Genomic DNA, 21,340 nt, shown 5'->3' with positions numbered 1-21,340 from the left:
CTTTCCCTACTGTTGCACTCTCTGGAGTGGGAATAGTAATTTTTAACCCTACGCTATCTTACGCTTTCCCTACTGTTGCACTCACTGGAGTGGGAATAGTACATTTTATGTCTATGCTATCCAACGCTTTCCCTACTGTTCCACTCTCTGGAGTGGGAATAGTAATTTTTAACCCTATGCTATCCAACACTTTCCCTACTGTTGCACTCACTATAGTGGGAATAGTAAATTTTAACCCTACACTATCCAAGGCTTTCCCTACTGTTGCACTCACTGGAGTGGAAATAGTATTTTTTACCCTCCCGCTATCCAACGCTTTCCCTACTGTTGCACTCACTGGAGTGGGATTAGTAATTTTTACCCCTATGCTATCCAACGCTTTCCCTACTGTTGCACTCTCTGGAGTGGGAATAGTCATTTTTACCCTCCCGCTATCCAATGATTTTCCTACTGTTGCACTCACTGGAGTGGGAATAGTAAATTGTATGCCTATGCTATCCAACGCTTTCCCTACTGTTGCACTCACTAGAGGGGGAATAGTAATTTTTACCCCTAGGCTATCCAACACTTTCCCTACTGTTGCACTCACTGGAGTGGGAATAGTAAATTTTACCCCTACGCTATCCAAGGCTTTCCCTACTGTTGCACTCCCTGGAGGGGGAATAGTAATTTTTACCCTCCTGCTATCCAACGCTTTCCCTTCTGTTGCACTCACTGGAGTGGGAATAGTAATTTTTACCCCTACGCTATCCAACGCTTTCCCTACTGTTGCACTCACTGGAGTGGGAATAGTAATTTTTACCCTCCCGCTATCCAACGCTTTCCCTACTGTTGCACTCACTGGAGTGGGAATAGTAATTTTTACCCCTACGCTATCCAACGCTTTCCCTACTGTTGCACTCTCTGGAGTGGGAATAGTCATTTTTAAGGTATTTAATTTTTGCGAAATATAATTCTGTAGCGGGTTGTGGGTTTACAGGGGAATAGGGTGAGAAGTAATTGAATTATAATTAATTAATTTTTTTTATTTATTTATTGGTATTTATTTTGAATTAATTGTTAATTATTTGTTAATTGGTAATTAATTAAAATATAAATGGTAATTAATTTTAAATAATTGATTAATTGATAATTATGTTAATTTTATTAATTTATTTTCTGTTGCGGGTTGTGTGTTTATAGGGGAATAGGGTGGGAAGTAATTTAATTGTAATTAATTAAACATTTTAATGTATTTATTGGTTTTTTGTTGTAATTTTTTATAATTTTTCAATTGTTAATTAATTAATTGTTAATCGGTAAATAATTGGTATTAATAGGTAATAATGTTTTAATAATTAATTTTTATTTGTATTTTTAATTGATTAATTATTATATTAATTTGTTAATTACTTTTAATTAATTTGTAATTGGTATTAATATTTAATTTATTTGTATTCATATATGAAGTATTACTTTCCCTACTGTTGCACTCTCTCAATTGGGAATAGTAATTTTTACCCCTAGGCTATCCAACACTTTCCCTACTGTTGCACTCTCTGGAGGGGGAATAGTAATTTTTATCCTCCCGCTATCCAATGCTTTCCCTACTGTTGCACTCACTGGAGTGGGAATAGTACATTTTATGCCTACGCTATTCAACGCTTTCCCTACTGTTGCACTCTCTGGAGTGGGAATAGTAATTTTTACCCCACGCTATCCAACGCTTTCCCTACTGTTGCACTCACTGGAGTGGGAATAGTAATGTTTACCTCCATGCTATCCAACGGTTTCCCTACTGTTGCACTCTCTGGAGTGGGAATAGTAATGTTTACCCTCCCGCTATCCAATGCTTTCCTTACTGTTGCACTCACTGGAGTGGGAATAGTAAATTGTATGCCTACGCTATCCAACGCTTTCCCTACTGTTGCACTCTCTGGAGTGGGAATAGTAATTTTTACCCCTACGCTATCCAACGCTTTCCCTACTGTTGCACTCACTTGAGTGGGAATAGTAATTTTTACCTCTACGCTATCCAACGCTTTCCCTAGTGTTGCACTCTCTGGAGTGGGAATAGTAATTTTTACCCTCCCGCTATCCAATGCTTTCCCTACTGTTGCACTCACTAGAGTGAGAATAGTAAATTTTATGTCTATGCTATCCAACGCTTTCCCTACTGTTGCACTCTCTGGAGTGGGAATAGTAATTTTTAACCCTACGCTATCCAACTCTTTCCCTACTGTTGCACTCACTGGAGTGGGAATAGTAATTTTTACTCCTACGCTATCCAACGCTTTCCCTACTGTTGCACTCACTGGAGTGGGAATAGTCATTTTTACCCTCTCGCTATCCAACGCTTTCCCTACTGTTGCACTCACTGGAGTGGGAATAGTAATTTTTACTGCTACGCTATCCAATGTTTTCTATACTGTTGCACTCACTGGAGTGGTAATAGTAAATTTAACCCTCCCGCTATCTTACGTTAAAAATATTGTATATTTTTTTGTAATATTATGTTTAGATATAAATATATATGTATGTATTAAAAAAAATTTAAAAAAATGTTGTTACATTCATTATTTATTAATTTTAAGGTTATTTAAGTATGTTTAAGTTAATTATATTTATTATTTAGGTAATTTTGTATTACTTTTAAGACATTTAAAAAATTCGATATTTTGACTAACTATATTTTTTACAACGATATTTTTGATTCGATATTTTTGTACTTACCTGTTTGGAGATAGGGAGTCAATATTTTTGTATTCTTTTTTTTTACTCGATATTTTGGTAAGTCTATATTTGTGTCATCGATATTCTTTCAGTGATCCGTCTGCAAAACACTTTCTTATATCAGGCTTCTGGACATTTCGTGATTCCTTTCTCTAATCAGTGCATTTACCTGCAGGCCCACAGGCTGAAGTCAAAGGTGACTGGTTATTAACATTTTTATAGCAATTGGTGATGCAGAATACCTTCTATGTAGCATTTAATAGCATTGAAAAGTGATATGGGTATGTCGAAACTTTAGAAATACCATCTCTGACTGCGTAAATCTTAAGTCTCATCAAATAATATCATTGGTCTTTTTAACATCTAAGGCATGATGCGATTTTTATCCTGTATAGTGTGGATTAGGAAATAAAGATGGCATTGAAATTGTTTGGTTAATATTGATGGAGCGTGGATATTATTTGACATCTACCTTTATCAATTCTCACCTGTAAAAGATCATTACGATACAATATTTCTTGATGAATACTTGAAATTGTGAGAATACATGCTGCATCGTAAAAGCATGCATAGTGTCCTAAAATGATGATACGAAAATGTAAACAAAAAGAGATACCATGAGAACTACACATGAATGCATGTACGTGTTGTGAGAAATTAAAACGTTGTTAACCTAGAGAGTTTTGAGATGAAAACATTCAAATGTGCATCGTACATGAAATATATACATGCATAATGAAGTTTTGAAATGCGGAATTGCTTAAATTAGAGAGATTTGACATAGTGCAATTCTGAGCTTCTGCAACGTTTATACAATAACTCATATTTGACAGTGACATGTTAATAATTTGCTTTGAAAATGATAACGTACAAATAATACTTGAGAAGAAATGTTTAGTAGTGTCTAATATTGATATGAAGAACCTAAAAGAAACTATACCTGCCATAATGGAGAGAATCGAAATGCTTTACGAATGTGTGATTTATATTAAAATGAACAGTAACAATTCAGCTCATTTTCATGTAGGTCTCAAATGCTTGTCTTTTCCCTGTGTTAATGTAAAACCATGTGAGACAGTCACCCACTCCCTGTGAGAACTTTTTGTAAAGTTTCATTTCTGTATTAGCTAACAGTGGACTCACTGCTCGCTTCGCTAAGAAGCATATTCAATAGAATTGTAACAGTATTGTTGCAAACCGGGGGGAAAAGCGTCTGGGACCAGACGGACTGTGACCAAAGTAAAGTTCCACCCACTTCCTTGGAAGTGACAAAATGGGAATACAATTGAATGACTCTCAATAGATTTACAAAAAGGATTACTTATTTCTTCCAGATATGTGTGGTTCCCTAATCAATCCACAACAGCCCACTAAGAGTGACCAATGAGAATCCCATGAACTGATGGAACTGATAAGTTAAGGGGAGTAAACCTGGAACAATTTGAGGTATAATTGCCCCATCGGAGGAGGAGGAGTAGGGGGCTGGCTGTCATTTTCCTTTCCAGCCTGGCATGCTGTCAGACATTTCTATGCCCCTTTCCATCCATACTGGGTGGACTAGAGCTTAATGAACTGAACAATATCTAACTGCGTCCTCGAAACCTGTACTTTGCCGGCTGGTAAAGTTGTGCTGTGTTAGACTTGGCATCTATTGGTGTGTTTCTCCTGAGTTTTTGCTTTCTGCCCTCCCGGTTTTGACTCTGTTTTTGCTGGTGTAGTGTTTCAGCTAACTTTTCACACAGCTGATCAGTGGTAAAGTGCAAGTGCTCCTGTGGTAAATGTTATGGATTGGTGTTTCCCTAATTAGCTGTTTGGTTTTCTTGTCAGCCCCTAACAAAGTGCACTGAGTGTGCGAGGGCATGGGAGTCAAATGCCACCCGTGGGCCTGCAGCGCGAATTGTGCAACCCCGTGAGTAGCCCGGAAAAGGTACCTCAGCCCTGCCATTGCAGAGTCTGCGTGCAGTTTGTAACTGGCATGTCGACTTGGCCCGTGCACACACTGGCCAGTCCCTAACCTTCCCATTTCTTACATGTCAGGCACCCCTAAGGTGGGCCCAAAGTACCCCTGTGGGCAGGGTGCAGTGTATGTGAAAGGCAGCACCTGCCCTGGTGTGTGTGGCATGTCCTGATAGAGAATTACAGCCCATTTAGTTTTTCACTATTGCAAGGCTATCTGTTCCCCAAAGGACAGAATGGGAAGTTTGTTTATAACATCTTATAAACATAACTGGCCCTGGGAATTAGGTGGGAATAGGTGGGAATATAAAATTTAGTATGCCTGAACTCACACTCTAACAAAGCATCTTTTAGTAAAGGTAATATTTACATTCTGTGTTTGAAAATACCACTTTTAGGATGTAGGTATTTTCTTGCTCAGTCATACCGTGTGCCTTTGCTGGAATGTGGATGGCCTGTCTGAGTTTTTGACGACAGATGGCTAGGACCCAAGGGTGGCTCCAGATAGTCTAGGTAGGTCAGAAAAGGGCTAAATAGACCTGGGCTGTGATGGGGTAAGAGGGATGAGATTTCCTTGCACCTCAAAGGGCCTGGTCTGCCTCTGACAATGTTGTTTCCACCCCCTGCCTGGAAATCAGACCAGAGAAGGCAGAACTGGTTCTGGCTGGGCATAGGCACCCTCTGCCTAGAGGATCAAATGATTTTTGGATACAAATACTGGGGCCCAGACCCCTGAACTTTAGAATTCTTTTGGATCAACAAGACTGCCAAGAAGAAGAGCTGGAGAAGCTGTGATGACGGACTACCACTTTGATGTGTGCTTTGCTGTGTTGGCCTACAGTGGCTGCTTCTGTCTTGGGCAGTGAAAGGACTGGATTAAACTTTCTGCAATATACTTTTGTGAGTTTCTCCAAGGTCTTGAGGTAGAGCTTGCCCCCTGTTTAAGAAGTCTCATGAACAGCAAAAATTTCAAGCTCTTCTGCCCTCAGCACTAGGGATTGTGTGTTTTGTGCTGCGACAGAAGAAAAGCAACTCGATGACGGCTATGATGCCGCTACTGACTACGTGTCCTGAAGGCACCGCAGAGGGCACTGCCACAACGCGACCCTGGTCTCACCGACGACGCCTGCTGACGCCGCCACCGAGCCCTGCTCGCCCGCGACCTGGGAGCACCGTACTCCACACCGTCTCGCTTCACGCCGAAGCCTGGGCACTGCAGAGAGCACCGCCGCAACGCCACCCTGGTCTCACCGACGATGCCTGCTGATGCCGCCACTGAGACGTTGCTCGCACCATGACCTGTGGGCACCGCACCGCCTCGCTTCACGAGGACGCCTTGGCCTCCCTGACGCTCCACGCTGAAATCAACGCTGCTGCTTGCACCGTGGTTTGAGGGCACCGCTCGTAAAGTTACATGACGCACCGCCCTCATCCCGCACCGCAACCTTAACCTACCAATGCCGGCACCATCGACTCCCGTTCATCAGCAGACAACAGCGCTTCAGCAACGATGACGCTGCTGCTTGCACCGTGACCTGCCAGCCCCATAACGAGCACCGCCTTCACCTCGCACCACAACCCTGGTCTCACTGACAACGCCATCTGACGCTGCCACCAAGCCGTTGCTTGCATCGCGACCTGAGGGCACCGCACGCCGCACCGATGCACTTCGCACCGCAGCACCCGACGCCTGCCGACGCCAGCGCTCCTGATCCCAACAGAAAGGAGCTCGACCTGCAACGGGAGTGACTTCAAGGGCCTCGGCGCCCTGCATCTCTAACAGGTAGTGTTTGTGGGTCTTCCCAACACTGTAGCTGGTCCCTGACGCCACAACCAGCCTGAACTATTTGGCTTTGTTTGCTCACGACGCCATGGTAGCCCCGGACGGAGCTATTAACATCAAGGAACTGTTTCCAAAGCGTATTTTGATAACTGTAGATTTATAAGTACTGTATTGTGGATTCTTATTGTTTTTGGTCTTGTATATAAAAATATTGGCTATTTTTCTAAACTGGTGTGGTTTCCTTTTGTAGTGTTTACACTATATTACTGTCGGTAATGTGCAAATGCTATACACACTGCCTCTAAGATAAGCCTGACTGCTCGCGCCAAGCTACCAAGGGGGTGTGCAGGGGTCATTTTGGGAGTGTAACTCCCTTATCCTGACTAGGAAGAAGGGTCCCTACTTGGACAAAGGTGCAAGCCCTTGCCAACTATAGACCCCCATTTCTAACATGCAGGAAAATAACCTTTCGGCTGAGAAGTTCTCTGACTCGAACTGTGGCACGTAGTGCTGCAGTTCAGACTTGACCAGATCTAATTGATGACGAATTTGAAGTGATCAGCTTTGTTTTGGTTTGTATGATTCATAACTGAACCTCAAATGTATCCTGTTTCTCTCTACAGCAAATGTCAGGCTGCCTAATAATTACTATTTTGTGTTGGGAGGCTATTTGTAATAATACTTTGTCATTAAATCTGATTTGAAATGTATTCTCTTTGCTTGTCTATGCAATACAAGGCATTAGATAAATGTTTTTCATGAATTATCTTTATTGGATCTTTCTCATTCTTTTAGTCATATTGCTTGTCTCAAGGCATTTGTCCAAGTGGCCGAACAAGCTTTTGAATTAGTTTTGAGTTAACAATTATTTATTCCAGGTCCACATTGAATAGTTGCTCACATTTCCTAGTATTCTAGTCCCTGTCAGCTCAACAAAAAGATCCATATGAGGATCATGGTTTGTAGGCATCTGAGAAATAATCAAGACTATTATGAGACTTAGGGTTGATGATGAAATGGGCTTAGTTGTTTAAAATTGTTAAAAGGGTGAGGTGAAATTTAAGTAAGCTTCGCACTGCAGCAGTTTTCTGGTAGCGTGTCGGATGGTTAGTTTGACTGATTGAAAGTCATATATGGAGAGATGTGGTAATAAATATTTCTTTGTGGCTAAGAGATTCAGTGAGTTCCAATCAATGATAATAATTCACTTAACGAGACAGAAATGTTATGTCATATTGTGAAATGTGTATGTTTGTGTTGTATTGAAGTTGAGTATGGGTCCGTCTAAGATCCTGAGATATGCACTTACTGGTGGATCTTAGTGTGGCATGCAAGTTTGGCTGCTGTTTTGAGGGTTCTGTGCGTGAGACATCATCGCCAGTGCCATCAGTGAAGGGACATTTTTGAAAGTGTGTTGGGTTAAAATCCTATTGGGGTTTCTTCTAGAGTGCACCAGGAGGAATTCTAGGGATTTTTACTAACATGGTGAAATCTCGCTGGTCAAATTGTACTTGGAGGGAATGAAACTTCTGATTGTTTGAGGATCCATAATTCTTTTTAGTGGAGCAGACAAGAGTTGTTTCATGTTTTGTGTTGTTCTGCGTGAAGTTGATTAAAAGGAAAATATGATGAGAATTGTAAAGGGAGGGTCAGTTGCTGTGAGGAGTTAGACTGATGAAATACAAGTGCAGCGCTGGGATTGGTTGGTTGGTGTGGAGCCATGCCAGCGATTGGTTGTTGAAATCAAGAAGTAATTGGTAGCTAAAACAATAACAAGGAATAGAGTTTTGCAGAAATAAGATCAGAAAGCATTGAAAGGAAGAAATCTTTTAGAGAGCTTTAATATGCAAGGATGAGCATATTCCTACTAGAGGAGTTCCTGTAGCTCTGGAGGGTACAATAGCTTTGCATATGTCTCTAGAGAAGGGATATTACACTTGTTAGGGAGTCCTACAAGAGTCCTACCAGATGGCCAAATACTTAAACAGAGCAGCACTCTTCCAAAATAGGAACAACAAGAATCGCACTTAGCTGGTATGTGTCGCCCGGCACTCTAATTTCAATCACAATCTCCATCAGATCATCAATGCCCAATGGCATATTCTGAACTCAGACAATCAAACTAATGCTTTACCTAGACAAATTTTTGCATTCTGACGGAATGAAAACCTGAAGAACTCATTAATTAAATGTGTCTTGCCTGATAGCAGGAAATCGATTCAGAGATCTTTCACAGGTACAAATCCCATCGTGGGCCCACAAATATGGCAATTGTCACACCTGCAATTTTGCTATGTTATCTGCTGATGCAGGATCACGTTTTACCATCTGATCCCCAGTATATATCATTTTGATCGACCTTGATAGAATGGAGGTCTGATGTGGGCCCTGCTAGACAAAATCTGAAAATATGCTAAAACTACCAATGTTCACCATATACTATCAGTAAATGAAAGCCCACAGATTCCGTGAACCCTCTTCTAATAGGCCTAAGACAAAGGACAAAGGCAACCATCTTATGATATCAGTTTTCTATATTAAACTCCACTAGGCCCTGATGATTTCAAACATGCATTTCTGTTACGCTGAAAACAAGGAGGTAACTTGGGCAATCACAGAGTACAGTTATTTTCCACAATTTCAAGATCAACACCCACACACACGTACACAGGCCCAGCTGGTATAAGTTGGTACATCACCGTTGCTAAAGTATTATTTTGAAAGATTGCTTGAACACAGCATCTTGCGATAGTAGCACCTGTCTTAAGTTCTGCTCTCACATATAATTTTAGAGATATGTACGTGACAAAATGATCTTTGTTTATGTCTTGCGGTCGAGCATGGCCAAGCAACCATTGAGCCACCTGACCATTTCCGTGTCCTAGGACATGCGGTCAAACCACCTGCACCAGAACGCGCATCAGAAAGTGCGTCAGAAGTGTCAGGGTTCCGCTTTTTCAGGTATAAACAATCCAACACCACAATTAGAAGCCAGAATTCTCCTGCAGGTGCTCGACACATGCCTGGGTTCTCCGGCCGGCCGTTTATCTGATTTGGGACTTCAAAGCCTACTTCTCAAAGGTGGTACCTCCCAATCCAGATAACCTTTTTTGCCTTTTATCTTTGATTATTCTCGGTATTTCTCATCCACACCCAATCCCTTGCAGTTAAGGCCTCTTAAAAATGTTTATCTTGCATGGCTAATTCTATTCACGAAAGGTTTGCCTCTTGACATTAGAATTTTACAAAATGTGTTTCCATCTTTGAGTTTCCAACTGATTTTAAATATGCCTTTTGACAGATCTTTATTACAGCCTGCTTGCTAGACTTCTGAGCATTACAAAAATAATTGTGTGGTTTATTGTTTGTGCTTTCATCCCTGACGGAGTGAAGTCAGGCTTCATAATGGTTTTAGCTTAGTTACATGAAATGATGTGCATTTATTGATATGCTTGTGATTTACCGAATAAAAGTGCCACTCCAATATGATTCCTCCTCATCTCATATCTTTCTTCCTTGTTCTCTCAGTGAAGAGGTGCGTCGGTGATTTGTGACCAAGGTGACCACACCCAAAGGAGATTTTACTTCCCTTTATCACTGCGGAGCTTGAGTTGGGCAAGAAAAAATTTCTGTTTAAGCAAATAAATAATTGTAGAACTGCTAATGTTGTGTACCTCATCCTGTGTCCCTGCAAAAAGGGTTATGTGGGTAAAACTAGCAGGGAATTCAAAGTGAGGCTTAGTGAGCATAAGTCTGCCATCCACAACAAACGGCTAGGTGCAACCATGGCCACACATTGGCAGATCAACAGCATTCTGTGAAAGCTCTGAAATGGATAATACTGGAGCGTATCCATCATCCTAAGGATGGTAGCATTGATGCTCTCAGACATAAGAAACAGTATTTTGGATTTATACTCTTCAGACGGCCAATACTGAACTCAATGAATCCCTCCCCTGGGAGAATACCATCATGTGAAGTTCTGTTTGTATTTCCCAGGATTGAGGCGTGGTGTCAGTATGGGATGTCTCCAGGAGTCTTCCGGACAACTGGGTATAGTCAGATATACAGTTGGGTTTCTGACTACTGAAGTATATCTATTGGTCTGTTCTGGATTTTATTTCCCATGGTTACTTTGCCTTATTTATTTTGGAATATGTTCATAAGTATATTGATATACTGACCCGTTTTTATACATAATTCTTGAGTCTCTGATTATTTTTTAGATGTATTTTTGATTTTGGGTACGTTGGCCAAATCTAGTTGCCCTTTTAAAGCATGATACCTATTAAGGAGAGTTATTTCTCTCTCCTTTTTTCCACCCCGATTTCTTTATGGATGTCTTCTAGCACATTCTATTCACTCTACCTCAGGGCCCACTTCTATCTGAACACATTCACATCAGGAATGGTTGTGAGTCCGACTGCTACAGGGACCTTTTTGATCAATTTAGATGTAGTTTGAGTCTTTTTGTGTCTCCTTCTGATTATTTTAAGTGCTGGGCTTCTACTCTATTCCATCATGACCTTCCGTTTAGGGACCTGGGTCTCGATCCCTGCGCGGTTTTTCTACGACGTACATTGAGTTGCCTCTATAAGTGAGATCCACAGCTGCTTTATTGACTGATCATGACTACACGCTCGGTCCCCTTATTGTACGTGGTCTTACTGAGACTTGGCCTGTACCTAACATGGCCCCCATTGCCGGGAGGACTTCCGTTCTACCCAAATATGGATGCCATTGTAGCCCTGGTTAAATGTAACTTTACGCGCTATGCCTTCCTGCCACATGTGTGTTCCATCTTACAATTTGAGAAGTAAGGGAGAGCGCATTTAAAGGACTGGATATTCAGTTAATTTAATTACTCACTTCGACGGTGGACTAGTGACCCCGGACGATTGTGTTCAGCTCCCGTGATGGGAATCGCCTGGTGATATCATGTAGGTACTTTGTGTCTTTCGATGTCAGGACAAAGTGATTGCGGGCACTTCAATGGGCAGAGATCTGTTAATGATTATCTTGATTACATTTAGATTCGGGTGGATGTGGGAGTATGAGCACCTCTACCTTTGGCTGCTGGGAGGCAACACATTAAAGATAGCCGATGTATACATAAGTTTCGTTTTTTTACCTGAAGTAAGTGAGTCTGTTCTATCGGCCTTTAAGACCCGCATTAATAGTGGGGACGGCCAGCTTATATTTAAGTTATTCTTTTTTTTTAGCACTTTCCATACCCCCGAGAAATTCAGATCCTTCGGCGGCCCATGTCAGAATTTTAATTCTTCCAGGACATCCTTTGAAGTACACAGGCACCTGTTTTCAGTCAGTAAGTTAATTTGTTTTGGATTTCTTGGTTCTATCTTGCACGTTGTGGGCGGGATACTTCGGTCTATTCTATCTATCTCTCTAGCAATCTCTCTGTTGCCGAGAATGTCCGATTTATTGGTCACCCGCATAACTTAGAGGTCATCTGCTCAGCTATAGAAATTTTGGGGGATTCATTCTCATCTATGTATGACATCCTATGATATTCACTATGTAATTCATGAACTCTGGGCTTTGGGATAGACTTGATATTTCCATTATTTTTCTTTCTAGATTGGTCCACTTGTTATTCATTTCATCCTTTAAGTTCCTCGGTCGGCTTTTAATTATCAGTGAACCAGTGTCAACAGCCTGGTATTTGGTACCCTGCGTAGAACTTATTTCTACTTTATCGGAACAACTTGAAAGTAAGACAAATTCTGCACTATATTCTTTTTACCGTTTCTTTTTTACCTTTTTCATTTTTTATGCATATTCGGGTAGAGGTTGACTTTGTGTTTTCTCATATTTCATCACTTGTGTCATTATTTTATGCAACTATGGTGTTGGCTTTTCTTTAATACTACACTATTTTCGGTCTATGGTTGTGTGGTTCAGTTATCTTGCTCCAATTCCTTAGTTATTTTGGTTAATTGATATTATTTTAACATTTACTGTGTTTTTGTCCCCACAGACTTGTGTTTTCACAGTGTACAGAGCCCGGTATAATATGAGATATGAACTCTATCAATGAGTTACAGATGGCCTTTTGACCCCTACATAAATTTTGCGACTTGATAAAGGAGTGTCTAAGTACATGGTACCTCCAAAACGCGCTGCAGCACATTTCTGTTGTTCATTTGTATTTTGTATGTAATTTTTTAGGTATGTCTATTTGGCTTTAGCATTTATATTGTACTGTTTTTTCACTTCATGGTTGCGTTTTTGTGTTTGTTAATTTGGAGACATGTAAAAGTAGTGTAAGTGCTCTTGGGGCTCTTTTTTAAAGTCTGTACAATATTCTGATTGTCTTTTATATGTGCAATGTTTGAATATGCATTATTGACAATATGAAAAAATTATATATAAAATAATTATATATATGTTCTGATAAATAAATTATTTAATCTACATGTTTTGTGGGGCATATTATTCTTGATACTTTACTGAATTTATAAATGTCCTGTGGGGTTAGTTTTTGTGTTTTCCCTGGTTACTTCCCCACTAAAGTATTATTTTCAGGGACCCTCCTATATATGTTACAGGATATTACACTTGTACCTGGTTAGAGAATTGGGTAAAATACACTGAAAAAGATGGTCCCTTAGCTTTCCTGAAATATGGAACTATAATGTCCGGATTTTGGAAAATTTGAGAAGACAGATAAATTTAATTGAAACCGACATCTAGACCCATGCAATATGAAGCTCTCAAAGAATGGGAACATGAAGCTCATCGGTGAGGGAAAGAGAAATATCAAGGCAGATATAACAATACTTAAAATTGTTATGCAGAAGCGAAATGGGATTCACAGAAAAAGATGTGGAGACAGGATGTCGCCATGGGTGCCTGAATGTATCCTGTAATGGTAGCTGAGAATAAGGAAGGAGAAAAAGGCAAAGAGAAAAAGAAACATATCAAGGAGCCACAAACACAGGTTCTTACATTAACAGAAGAGAATCTGGATGAAATAGATGACAAATTATTGAATGAGTCATTGTTGAATAGGCCTCCACCTTCTAATGAAGAACAGAGTAATTCAGAAACAAACCTGTTTGTAGGTATGACACCAGAAGCACCACTGGTAACCTTTGATTCGGCTCACAGAAACATTGTCTTGTCTGGAGGACAAACTCTGGAAGGAGCAGGATTTCCTAACTCTACGATAACATATGGTCTAGATGCACTATCCGTTTCAGTTACCATAGTGCTAATTGTCCCATTATATCAGACAGGATGAGGTGTTTCACAAGTACATGCTATAACAGTACCTAGTGGGACAGCAGGAGAAGATCCTTCCTCACAGGAGATAAATAAGAAGGTGGAGGATCAAGATCAGCACGCATTATCTACACAAGAGAAAACTGTAAAACGAGGGAGTGATGTGGGAATGAGGGAAATAGTGAATTCCACCATAGAAGGGGAAGTATAATCATTAATTAACATTTCAGAGAAAAGTTTTGAAACACTAAATAGAGGCCCCCAGGTAATAACAGGGAAGGTTTTGCAAATGGGAAAACAAAAATGAAACACTCATGTAACTCGATGAACAGGAGAAACTATTCTCAGAGAGAGGAGAACGGTACATCAATAGGGCCATCACCAGAGGAACTTGATGAATGGATTAGGGAGGTAACAATTAGTCCAGAAACATTGGCAAAATATTGGGATGAAGATTTACTTTTCATGTGCAAGGATATAACACGGAAAGCTAGGAATACTCATGAAAGATTTGCTGAGGTAGCTCAAAATATGGAGTAGATGTAGAGACATCGAAGGCTTTACAACAAAATTACTGATTAGATAATAGTGACAAAGATCTAGAAATTCTGAACCCTTCAGGAAAGAGGTTACAGATTAAAGAACTATTAACTACTGTTAGGCCCGGGATCCCTGGTTGGCTGAGGTAGGTACCTTAGGCCAAATAGGGACCCGCGTTTAGACGTCAGGGAAAAGAGGAAACCTTCTGAGATAGCCCCCGCTCACCCCCTTGGTAGCTTGGCACGAGCAGCCAGGCTTATCTTCAAGGCAAATGTGTAAAGTACTTGCAACGATGCTCACAGCAACCCAATTACGACACCAAAAATAGACTCTACACACGTTTCATAAAAACGAGTATAAAATTATATAAAAGATATCTGCTAAGACCACATAATATAAATACAACATATGCGTATTTGTAATATTCCTCCTGGCCGGTTATTGGGCTAGCCAGCCCTTTGTCAGTTCTGGTGATATTAGTGAGCACTTCTAAATGTTCCACCCCAGTCCTAATACAATGCTATGCAGTTCGTAATGCTAGAATCAGGCACTTTGTAATGTAAAATAATGCAATATGTAACGCTAATCAGGTAGTTCGTTATGCAGAAACCATGCAACGCGTAATACGCTAATCAGGTATTTTGTTATGCAGAAACAATGCAATGCGTATTACGCTAAACAGGTAGTTTGTTATGCAGAAACAATGCAATGTGTAATACGCTAATCAGGTAGTTCATTATGCAGAAACAATGCAATGCATAATACGTTAATCTGGCAGTTCGTTATGCAGAAACAATGCAATGCGTAATACACTAATCAGGTAGTTGTTATGCGAAAATACTGCAATGCGTAATACTCTCCAGCATCGATCGCGGTCTCTCCGCCACTCGTACTACTCTCCATCAGCCTCTGTCAACAGTTGCCCCCCACACGGGTATGATGTGAACCATGAGAACAGCTCCGCACTCCAGCCCTGTTTCTGCCACACCTCTGGCAAGTATGGGCCGCGATATGAGCCGAAGCAGAGGTTCACACTGCAGGAAGGAGAGAGGCCGAGAGCGTCTCCGGCCCAGCCCGCACCCCGCCCCAGGGGCCTACACCTTACTCATGGGGCGCAACCTTGCCCTCCTCTCCTCTTTCCGCAACTTCGGCCTCCGATGCAATCTTTGTTCACTCCGGGCAGTGGGACTCGAGCCCTCCCTTGGTGAGATTGGCTCACGGTCCCTCTTGACAACGGCCGGCTCGGGCCGCTGACACTACGAAGATCTCAGGCTGCAACAGGGCACACGCACACAGTGTCACGGAGACTCTCCTTAACTTCGGGTGCTCGATCACAGGGCACTCCTCATGATGGTCTCAGGCTGCACGAAGCACACGCACACAGCATAGCTGAGACTCACGTTAACTCCAGGTGCCCGATAACAAGGCAATCCTCACGAAGGTCTCAGGCTGCACAAAGCACACGCACACAGCATCACTGAGACTCACTTGGATTCCGGGTGCACGATAACAAGGCAACCCTCACAAAGGTCTCACGCTGTTCAAAGCACATGCACACAGCGTCGTTGAGACTCACTTGGATTTCGGTGCACGATAACAAGGCAACCCTCGCGAAGGTCTCACGCTGCACAAAGCACACGCACACAGCATCGTTGAGACTCAGTTGGATTCTGGTGCACACAATGACAGGGCAATCCCTACCAGCCCTGCCACACATAGTGCACTTTACTAGGGACTTTACTAGTAAGGTAACCATACCAATCATGGACAACCAATTACCATTACACTTTACACAGGGAGCACAGCAGTGGCAAAGTGCCCAAAGCATCTAAGTTGGCTAAACCATGTCAGAAAAAGGTCTAGGGGGAAAGCCTAAAGTTAAAGGAACTTTAACCAAAAAGGGGCAAGTCCCACAACTACCTTAAAACGATGGGTAGAAGTAAAAAGATGGAAAGTCAGATGGGCCAAAAAGAAAGAGGATGTGGCGATGGTCTTGCCTCTATACCCAATGATGGAAGAAGGGAGAGTCAGAAGCAATATCATATCCTATGAGTGAAGTACAATGAGGTGGTTATGTTCATGTCCCCTGGATAGACAGTATATTTTGTCCTTTACAGATGACTTTCAAAAATTGAGAGAGAAGCCTGTTCAGTATATAAGCAAGTGGAACAATTTGTAAAGGTTTCAAAGGTTTTGTTAAAGGATTTGGAAATTGTGTGTTAAGATTGCAGTTCTGACTGATTTGAGAACTGAATGTAAAATTGCTGTTGACTGGCCACAAACAGAGCCTGCAAGAGATTCAAAAACTGGCTGCGCCTTTGGTGGAAGTAATGAGGAAGTATAATCAGGTTATTACTTATCTGACAGGAAAGATTTTGCAGAAAGAAACCAATTGGATAAAAATAGACAGAACTACACAGGAACTAATAGAGACAGTGCATGCATATTACGAAAGGCTTTTTCGGGCATTTAGGCAATATAGCGGAATCAACACTGGGACATTAAAAGACATGGGGCATTTTGTGTATCAGTTTGGCATTGTTTAAGAACTGAGATAAGTGCCATGATACAACAACATTTGATCTGTTGGCAGAGTAAGCCCATCTATGAGATTCTTTGTTAAGCAAAATGCTGTGGAGATGACATTGTTTTGCATCACAATGTTGGCACAGATGAGAGCAGCCAAGAAAGAATATGTGGGTTTGGATTCTGATTTTTCAGGAATGGTACAGGAAAATGGACAGACGAGTACTGGAATGCGAGGTGTAGCAGGAAGTTCTTTAAAGACATTTGTGCCTCAGGAAAGAGGAAGGGGATAACAAATAGATGCATTGACAAGGACTTATCTATGTCACCTTTGTGGCAAGTTTTGACATTGGCAATGCGAGTGTAGGTTTAACACAATTATTCAGGCAGAAGAACAGACAGTTACAGGTGAAGTTGCACAGCCACAGGTAAATAATGAAATGCTGAATCAATCAGTGCCAAGATCGAGGGGTCAAAATCCGAATACCCTGAAAGCTCCTATGCCTCAATTGAATGGATAGGTACAGAGATACAATGCTTATATGGGTTTCCCTACCAATGATCGGGTAAATTTGAATGTACAAGTGGCATCACAGTACTTGTTGCAGACTGATGACAGTGACAAAAAATGTCACAATGATGGTGAATGAGAGGGGAGGATGAATGCAAGCTTGACGCATCCTTAGAGGTAATTCAGATTGGTCCCTATGTGGATGGCAAGGTAAATGGAACACCTATTTACTTCCTTGTAGATACTGGGTCAACCCATTCCACGGTGAGAACTGTGGAAATTCCCAACCTAGCCCTCTTGGAGCAAGAATCCAAGTCGTAGGATTATCCAACCAATTGATATTGACCCCTGTGACAGAACCTGTATAAGTACAAATCGGGTCCTTTAAAGATTTACACAAATTTGTGGTGTACGATTCTAGTCCAGTAAATTTGTTAGGGCAAGACATATTGTGCAAAATGAATTGTTCCGTTTATTATACTTCAAAGGGAATTGAATGCCATACAAAAGATGACGATCTGGTGTTTAAAATGGGCAGACAAAAGACAGAAGTAGAGGTGTTATATCCCTTACTTACTGAAAGTAATTTACCACTTGAGCTGCGAGACACAGTTTTACCAGACGTGTGGGCATTTACAAGAAAGGATACGGGTTTGATGAAGAGTAGCTCCAATTTGAATCACAGTGAAGCCAAATGCAGAATTTCCTAGAGCTCCAGCATATAATCATCTGAGTCCAGAAACCATTGCAGGCATAACTCCTTTGATTCAGAACGTGATTGAGCAAGGAATTCTGAGAAAGATTTTGGGAAGCCCAAGTAATTCACCTATCATGGGTATTCAAAAATAAAATAGGAAATATAAAATCATGCAGTTTTTAAGATAAATCAAATTGCGATACCATGTTGTCCAATTGTACTAAATCCTGCCGTAATTCTATACCAGATTCTTTGTGAGGTGAATGGTTTTATGAATTATGTCAAGCCTTTTTCTCAATCCCCGTGCATCCAGATAGCCAATATTTGTTTACGTTCTGGTTCGGAAACCGTGTCTTGGCATGGTGCCGAGTTCCACAAGGGTATAAAGAAAGTCCTTCGATTTTCAACCAAATATTGAAAAGAAATTTGAAATCATTGGAAATGCCAAATTACTCTGTGCTGGTGCAATACATAGATGATTTGTTGGTCGCATCCAGTACTAAACAGGCTTGATTTTGTGACACTATTGCTTTCTTGAATCCTTTGGCAGTAATTGGACATAAGGGGGTCGATTCCGATCCGGTAAAATTTCCATCCGTACGATTCGCATCCGGAGCCGTTTCCGTACGACTCGTACACACACCGTACGACTCGCTGAGTACGATCCGGCCGGGGTTTCAGGACGCGATTCGTATGGTCCACGTCAGGCAAGGGCGATTCGTACGGAAAAGCGCACATTCACATACACACCGAACGGTGCGTACACCTCCATGATCGCAGGGGTACGCACCGTACCCCTGCGATCATGGGGGGTACGCACTTTGCACCCAGAAGACATGGGGTACGGTGCGTACACCCCGAGATCGCGGGGTACGGTGCGTACACCCCGAGATCGCGGGGTGCAGTGCGTACACCCAGTGATCGCAGGGGTACGCACCGTACCCCTGCGATCATGGGGGGTACGCACGGTACCCGGGAGGGGCCGTTCCGTACCTGTTTCGGGGCGAACTCTGCTTTTACGGATGTTTTCAGCTCCCGTACAAAAAGGGTCGTACGGCGCGTACCCAACGCGAATTGTACTTGCCGGTTCGGAAAAAGCAGCCGCGAACCGTACAGATGTCGCGTACAGCGGGTTCCGAGGGAGAATCGTACGGGGATTTCATTCGTACGGTCCCTGTACAATTCGTACGGAGTCCAGCTCCTGGTATGGATCGTACTTCATCGTACGTACGGGGGACGGTGCAGGGTATGATTCGTATGGGAAAAACGCTCCGAAACGGCAATTCGGAGTGCTTTTTATCAGATCGGAATCGACCCCTAGGTGTCACTAGCAAAAATTTGTGCCAAAGAGAAGTTCTTTATTTGCGACATCACATTGAAAAAGAAGTCAGAAAAGTGTCACAGGATCAGATCACTGCTACTTTACAGTTGTATCCGTCAAGTACCCAAATAGGGGTTCACATTTTTCTGGGAATGCTTGGGTATTGCAGGCAGTGAATACCAAACTTTTACCTGACAGCCAAGTCACTTCAAAGACTTACACATAAAGATGTGTCTGATCCCATTTCATGGGATGAGGAATGCATGCACGCTTTCCATGGACTTCAAAACAATTTGTGTTGAACTCCAGCATTGGGAATGCCTGACTTTAGCAAGAGTTTTACATTGTTCTGCAGTGAGCTCAAAGGTTGTACGCTATCAGTTCTAACGCAAAAGTATGGAACTGCTCGCAGACCTGTTGCATACTTTTCAGCTACTTTAGATCCTGTAGCTGCTGCGTTGCCTGGATGTTTGAAAGCAGTTGCTGCAACATGTGTGAGTTTGGAGTACTGTGAGAACATTGTGATGGGTCACCCTTTGAATGTGTATGAACCGCATTCTGTTGAGATTCAGCTTACTCGAACTAGAACTAAACATCTTGTACAGGTTTGAATCCAGCTACCTTGATGCCTTTGCCAGGTCATGTAGTTGTCATGGATGAACTGGATCATAATTGTTTGGACGTGACTGAACTATGTACCGAACCACATCCCTACATCCAAGATGTACCATTGCCTAAGTCAGATCATGTTCTGTTTGTGGATGGATCCTGTTTGAGAGATTCTGGTGGTACCACTGTGAGCTATATATATGCTAGCTGCACTGTGGTGGATGTAGTCGAAGCATTGTGGTTGAAAGGAGTGTATTCAGCTGAATTGGTTGCACGTACCAAGACTTGCTGCATTACTGAATAAATGAGCATAACCATATTTACAGACAGTCAATATGGCTTCTGAGTTGTTCACGATTTTGGGCAGTTATGGTCTCAACGTGGGTACATGACCTCTTTTCGTTCACCCATACAAAATGGAGAGAGTGTAAAAAACCTACTGATGGCACTAAAACTGTCAGCGCAAATTGAGGTGGTGAATTGTTCCACCCACCAAACAGCCACGATTAATTGACGGTCGGCAATCGCTATTCAGGTGAGACGTGTGCTAGTGCGCTCTAAATTCTTACGCATTCAATGGAAAGTCTTTGAAGGAACAGTCTGATGACACAGAATGCAGACTAATATTTTCAGTCATAGGAACCCGGGAAGAGATCAAAGAATTACAAGATGCAGTACCCCAAATTGAAGAGAAGGGTGGATAAAAGCAGGAGGCAATTGTCGACAAGAGGATGAGGGTTGGGTGTACACAGATGGGAGACCAGTTTTACCAGATAGTTTGTTGTCACCTAGGGCAAGGAGTTGGCATGGTCCTGCACATGTAGGAAGAGATGCTTTTGACAGAACTGATATAATCCCTGATTCAGAGCCATTGCAGAGACTCTGTGTCAGAGATGTGTGACCTGTCAAGAACAAAATGTACGAAGAAAAACACTGGTCAGTACAAGCCATTTAGGAAAGTCAGGAGATCCTTTTACATTTATGTAGATTGATTTTGTTGAATTGCCCCCTTGCAATGGATTAAAATATGTCCTTGTGATCGTGTGTTTGTTCTCTCGTTGGGTGGAAGCTTACCCTACAAGACGCAATGACAGTCTAACCATAGCTAAACTGCTTCTTAGAGAACTTATACCGCAATTTGGATTTCCGACCTCTGTGGAATTGGATAGAGGTACACATTTTAATAATGAAGTAATACGAATGCTTTGTGCTGCATTGCAAATTTAACAAAAGCTGTATTGTGCCCATCGGCCTGAGGCATCTGGAGTGGCTGGACAGGGAAATGGAACTCTAAAGCCCCGATTGGCAGAAGTTTGTGAGTCCACATCCATGAAATGGCCTGATTTCTGCCTTTTATGAAGCATCCCAGACAGAAGAACTGGACTGTCCCCTCACAAGATAATTATGGGGAGGGTTATGAGGCAGCCTAGAGTCCCAGCA

General features: G+C 41.9%; 1 long non-coding RNA gene across 1 annotated transcript; it reads left to right on the top strand.

Moving 5' to 3' along the window:
- Positions 1 to 11,256: 11,256 nt before the first annotated feature.
- Positions 11,257 to 12,714, top strand: LOC144824962 (uncharacterized). Its single transcript, XR_013609208.1, has 5 exons — positions 11,257 to 11,391; positions 11,485 to 11,587; positions 11,674 to 11,777; positions 12,050 to 12,183; positions 12,450 to 12,714. It is a non-coding gene; the product is annotated as an uncharacterized LOC144824962 (long non-coding RNA).
- Positions 12,715 to 21,340: the final 8,626 nt, after the last annotated feature.

This window comes from Lissotriton helveticus, chromosome 3_1, assembly GCF_964261635.1.
Source record: "Lissotriton helveticus chromosome 3_1, aLisHel1.1, whole genome shotgun sequence".
NCBI classification, from domain to species: domain Eukaryota; kingdom Metazoa; phylum Chordata; class Amphibia; order Caudata; family Salamandridae; genus Lissotriton; species Lissotriton helveticus.
The sequence above is the reverse complement of the archived record's forward strand: the minus strand, read 5'-3'. Positions and strand labels throughout refer to the sequence as shown.